Genomic DNA, 6,740 nt, shown 5'->3' with positions numbered 1-6,740 from the left:
TAGAGTGAAAACTAACTCATTTACAGCTTGAAGAACTGACAAACAAAAATAAGAAAAAGATTCAAGCTTCAATAAAGAAAGAAGAAGCAGAATAAATGACAATGATGTCTCCAGTAAATACTCCGCAAACAACTATTCAGTCAAGCCCACTTAGAGCAGTCCCTCCAAACGCACACCTGATCCCAGTACCTATAATTAATGTTTATACTCAATGATCTCTGTTCAGCCTACTTTAGTGTGCCGCTTGCAGAAGAAAGTAGGTATTTGTTTGCCTTTACATATGCAGGTAAACAGTATACATACACCAGAATCCCACAGGGATATAAACACTCGCCACACTTATTTAATAGAATTCTTAAGGCTGATTTAGAAGATCTTATAATAGACGGAACACGATTACAATATATGGATGATTTAATTATCTGTTCTTCCTCACTAGAACAATGTCACAAAGACTCAATTGAGGTATTGACAAAATTTGCGCAAGGAGGACACAAAGTGTCCAAAAACAAAATCCAGTATTGCCAGCCTCAAGTTGAATACTTGGGAAGATTGATTGCATTTGGCACACGAGCTACAGCTCCAGCTCAATTGGAAGGCATAAGTAAAACACCATTGCCTCAGACAGTAGGACAAATGATGATTTTCCTAGGAATGACTATGCAGTAAAGACAGGGCCGTTGTGAGAAATTATGAAACAAGCAGGATTACAACATTTAAGCAATCCATTAAAATGGAACACAGATGCATTACTAGCATTTGAAACAATAAAAAAAGAACTACAACAGGCCCCTGCCCTGGGAACGGCAGAATACGATAAAATGTTTCATCTGTATGTGGCAAATAGAACTGAAGGTTATGCATCAGCTGTACTGATGCAAGAGACTTGTAGTGGGAGGAAAAAACAACCTATAGCTTATTACAGCACAAAGTTAGATAATGTAGCCCAGGGATACCCACCATGTTACCAACAAGGCCTAGCAGCAGTATATTATGCTTATGAAAAAGCATCCACAATAACTATGGGATACCCAGTAACTATATATACTCATCACAATTTGCATACTGAGTGATTGTAAAATAGAGTTGAGACTATCAATAAATACAAAAAAAGGAAAATGCATCAGACAGAATAAAGACTAAAATTAGGAGAAATTGGTTAAAAGAGTTAAATTAAAATTTAATTATAATAATATAGGAAAAAATATGGCAGTCACTCCAGTGGAAATATTAGGATTAAAATATCCACTGTGTAAAGGAGTTAATAAACAAGATATCAAACAAAAATGGCAGGAAGAAAGAAAGGGACAGCAAATTGAGATGGTCTCCCAGTACATCAGAATAGGTAAACAGGGAGCAGCTTTAAATATACCAGAAGGTGAATTTGTAAAAAAATGGTTCAGTGAAACTAATTTGGTTCCACATATTGCAGTATATGTAGGAAAAAAAATTGGGATGCAAAAGATTTAGGACCAATGATGAAAAAGGCAGAACAAAGCAAGTGGGAACCAACAGAACATCCATTGATTTTTCATTCAGTTGATAAAAATTATATCAAAATTTGGTGTGCAACCAGTTTGCTGGGAATTCCTCAGGAAGTAGTTATTGGTCAAAAGAAAATGACACAAATGACTACAACAGTAGAAGTGATAAACAAAAATGAGACTGAGTTATTTAAGGAAATGCAGCGTCAGGTACCAACTGAACTATGGTCTCAACATGACACAGATATAGGATTAATAAAATCAGCAAATCCAGTGAGAGTACAGCTTAAGCCAGATGCACGTCTGCCCAGAAGAGCACAATACCCTTTGCGTCCGGATGCTGAAGCAGGGATAAAAAACACTATTGAAGGTTTAGTGAAGGCAGGAGTATTAATAGAAACAACTAGTTACTCAATTATGCCAATTATGCCCATAATTAAAGCAGACAAAAACAGATGGCGACTTGTTCATGACTTACGAACAATAATAGAAATAATAGAAGATATGCCAGCTGAAGTACCAAACCCGCACACGTTACTGACGAATGTCCCTCCTGATGCCAAATTCTTTACAGTAATTGATCTCTGTTCAGCCTACTTTAGTGTGCCGCTTGCAGAAGAAAGTAGGTATTTGTTTGCCTTTACATATGCAGGTAAACAGTATACATACACCAGAATCCCACAGGGATATAAACATTCGCCACCACTCGCCACTCGCCACACTTATTTAATAGAATTCTTAAGGCTGATTTAGAAGATCTTATAATAGACTATTACAATATAATCCAGTATTGCCAGCCTCAAGTTTAATACTTGGGAAGATTGATTGCATTTGGCACACGAGCTATAGCTCCAGCTCAATTGGAAGGCATAAGTAAAACACCATTGCCTCAGACAGTAGGACAAATGATGACTTTCCTAGGAATGACAGGCTTTAGTGCCGACTGGGTAGAAGACTATGCAGTAAAGACAGGGCCGTTGAGAGAAATAATGAAACAAGCAGGATTACAACATTTAAGCAATCCATTAAAATGGAACACAGATGCATTACTAGCATTGGAAACAATAAAAAAGGAACTACAACAGGCCCCTGCCATGGGAACGGCTGAATACGATAAAATGTTTAATCTGTATGTGGCAAATAGAACTGAGGGTTATGCATCAGCTGTACTGATGCAAGAGACTTGTAGTGGGAGGAAAAAACAACCTATAGCTTATTACAGCACAAAGTTAGATAATGTAGCCCAGGGATACCCACCATGTTACCAACAAGGCCTAGCAGCAGTATATTATGCTTATGAAAAAGCATCCACAATAACTATGGGATACCCAGTAACTATATATACTCATCACAAAATTTTGGAATTAATAGAACAAGGGAAATTTGTCCTGACTCAAGCTCGAATTCTGGCCTATTCCTCGCTACTCACATATCCAGATGTTACCATTAAGCGATGCCATACAGTTAATCCAGCTGAATTAATTCCTTTGACTTTTGAAGGGAAACCCCATGATTGTGTGAATGACTCATTGGCATTTACTAGATTACATAGAATATAGAAGCTAAAAAAGCTTCAGGGTGTCAGATAGCAGTATGTAATTAAGGGAAATAATGCAGCAGATTTAGAAGCTAAAAAAGCTTCAGGGTGTCAGGTAGCAGTATTAGCACCTGTAGTACTTATCGAACCTCAACCTCAATTGGATGATATAATTTGAATTCAACAACAAGCAGGCCCCTATGAGCAATTAATGCGGCACCAAAGGGGAGCTAAAAAAGACTCACTAGAGATCTGGCATACACATGAAGGAAATATGGTTGCACCTACTTCACTTTTGAATATTCTTATTGCAGATGCGCATGGTTTTGACCATTGCGCAAGGGGGGAAGTGACAAGAAAAATTAAACAACAAGGATATTGGTCTCCTTATTTATATGCAATGGTGGATGAATTTTTGTCCACATGTGAAGTTTGTGCCAAATACAATGTGAGGAAAGGGATAGCGACACCAATAGGCCATATACCAGTACCAGAAGGGCCCTTTAAGCATTTGGTAATGTACTATGTAGATATGATAAAGCGAGTACAAGGAAAAAGATACATGCTTGTAATCATAGACAGATTAAGCAGGTGGGTGGAGGCAGTACCATCAGCAGATCTGGGAGCAGGAACAGTAATTACATTTCTAACAAGAGAAGTAATTCCGAAATTTGGAATACCATCAGAAATAAGTTCAGATAATGGGTAGGCATTCATACAAAAAACTGTCAAACAAGTATTGCAACAATTAAGAATAAAACAGAGGCTAGGGTGCATTTACCATCCCCAGGCACAAGGGTGCGTCGAAAGGGTTAATGGAACTATCAAGGTCAAAATTAACAAAATATGTGAAAGTACTAAACTTAATTGGATTGCATATTGTAGAGGTCCTTACAAAGGACCTCCTCTAGAGCAATTACAAATGGAACTTCGCTTGTATATGAAGAAATTAACTGCCATACATAAAGCTATCTATTTACAGGAAAAAAGAAAAGAGCCCAGAGAGGAAATAGAGACTGCATGTCCAGTTGTTCCGGGTGACCAAGTATATCTGAAGGTATTCTGGAGAAAATGGAATGAGCCCAGGAGATGTTCCGGGTGACCAAGTCTATCTGAGGGTATTCCGGCGAAAATGGAATGAGCCCAGGAGAGAGGGACCCTACAAAGTGGTGAGAGCTACTCCAACAGCAGTCCAAGTGGAGGGAAGCACAACCTGGTATCATCTAAACCACTGTACTAGAGTTCCCACGGAAAAGATGGAAAGGAAAGAAAACAGACAAGCAGACAATGCAGGAGAAAGTAACGAGGAGAAAAGCAGAGACACAAGATGAAGTGCAAGCTGACGAGAGCACAAAAAAAGATCCACAAGGAGCTCCCTTCCTCCTGTCAGACGAACAGGAGAGGAAAGAGAATAAGTCTGATAACATATCTGAAGACCATCCTATGCCTAATGCACCTAATGCTACAAATCCAAACTCAACCAATAGAAAGCAACCTGACTTCCCTTCAATTAACTTTTCAACATTTGAACAACAGTGATAATGATATCAACTCAAAAGAACCAATGATAATCAAATATCGTAGAAATACAGATTATGAGTCATCGCTCGTGGCTAGTGCACTCTTAAGCAGTTATGAGCAGCAGTCTGTGTATTATGTGTGAAATCTTTTATTTTTGTTATCACTATGGCCATTTGACTTATAGCAGTGTTCCAGTGTTTCCTATACATTGAGTTATTTGTGGCGGCTCGTCACAATATCAAAACTGACTTTCGATAAGGCTTATACTTCGTTGAATAAAATGAGCGCTTCAAGTTTCAAAATTAAAATGCAGCGTGGGTGTTTTTATATGAATGTATCTTTAAAAAGAACCGACTGTCTTCAGAAAAGCTTCGATGTCATTTTCATTTCGTCTTTCCTGTAATGCCTGATAAAGTAGCGTTTGTGAGCACAGCGCCTATTTGATTACAGCCATTAATCAAATAGGTGCACATATAGTGGTTTCGTATAGTGGGAAACCACTATATCTCCAGCTCCCAAAGCACCTCCTGCTGGCAGAGAATTAATTTGCATTTGCAAGTCTGTGGGAATATCGGCTAAAACAATTGGCATCATATATCAGTCATCGGCTGCCCTGATTTCTAAATATCGGCATCGGCCAGTGAAAAACCCATGTCGGTCGACCTCAAGAACAGCTGTATGTGAGGAGGCGTGAATGGTCATGAATAATGCTGTGATTCATAATGCGGAGATTTACGTGTCTGTGAAGAGAGGTGACAGAGAGCGAGACGGCAGAGAATGCACCGTTTATTTTCTTTATTTTACGAAAGCACATTGTTTTGTTGTTATTATGACTATACAGAAATAAAAGTTGACCCTTTGCAGTTTCAAACGATACCTTATTCTTATCTGTACGATCAAAACTGACAGAGTATTTTTAGTTCTTTTTACGGTCATAAAGAAAATACGAGACAGACCGCACCAGTGCGGGCTTCGACTCCAAGGGCCGGTTGCACCAGCTAGACGTATAAATGCTGGGTGTAAGCCCTACGCTGGGCTTTGCAACGTCCAGCTTTACGATAAATATTTACACCTGTTGCACCAACTAAAACTACGGTCAGGCGCAACTACGCCCGGCATAGACAATGCGCGTCCACGCTGACACATTCTCCCGCAGTGATGGCTGAGACGACTTCACGCTGCAATGGCTACAACTACTAATGTTAATATAAAACTGAATTGCTCAAGACATCATAACAAGTGAAGCCACCGCTCCATGATTTTATTGAGTAAACATTTTCTAACAAGTCCGCGTTTTTTATATCTGAAGTTGTAGAAGATTTTTATTAATCCAAATAGGAATTAATCAAGTATAATCATTATGAATATAGCCATTTAAATATCCAGTTATACTTCCATTATAATCCCATATGCCTGTGTGTAGAAACAGGCCTACGTGGCAGAATGTACAGACCTCAGATGAGAAACATCTGGGAAACATAAGTGGGGGCTTTCTTTCTTTACCATAACAAGACTAGAGTGTGGGGGGGCTTTCTCTCTAGGAGAATTGAGAATTGAAAAGGAACCATTCTATGTATGGAAAACGCCTTAAAGTCAAAACTGTATAAAAAAGAGAAACATGAAACATTCTGGAGATTTTTTTCTGTAGAGAACTTCTCTGCTTTATTCTTCTTGAAATAAAGTCTAACTTCTGGAAACAAAACCCCAAGACTGAGTGTGATTTCTCAGAGCAGCGGCAGACGATACTACACATTCTGATTGGCTGATGCTGTCAGAGGTGGGCACAGAATGGCCTCCTGAGGTCTATTTGCATAGCTTAAAGTCTACATTCAGAACAATGTCTTTAAAGTTTTTCCTATGAATTATTCACTTTCCAAACCAATTCCAGATTAACCTACACATTCTTCTGAAAATATGAAGAACAAACATCAATGGGTAATGCTGAGCATTGACCCATGCATTCATATATACAGTATATACCTTAATAGGTAATGTTGCATACCTTGTTGTATCACACAAAGCACTCATTAAGTATATAAAATTCTGTTAAGTGATGTTTTATTAACAAATTTCGGGAGGAGCACGTGCAGATAATTAACACGGCCAATCCATCATCAGTAATTACACCATCTATCCAACCAGCACAAGAGAGAACCCCTATAAATAATCAAAGCAGTCTTACCTTCACTATCTCTAGA

Source organism: Sinocyclocheilus anshuiensis, unplaced genomic scaffold (assembly GCF_001515605.1).
Source record: "Sinocyclocheilus anshuiensis isolate Anshui unplaced genomic scaffold, SAMN03320099.WGS_v1.1 scaffold1587, whole genome shotgun sequence".
Lineage (NCBI taxonomy): Eukaryota > Metazoa > Chordata > Actinopteri > Cypriniformes > Cyprinidae > Sinocyclocheilus > Sinocyclocheilus anshuiensis.
Note: the sequence above shows the minus strand (reverse complement) of the source record.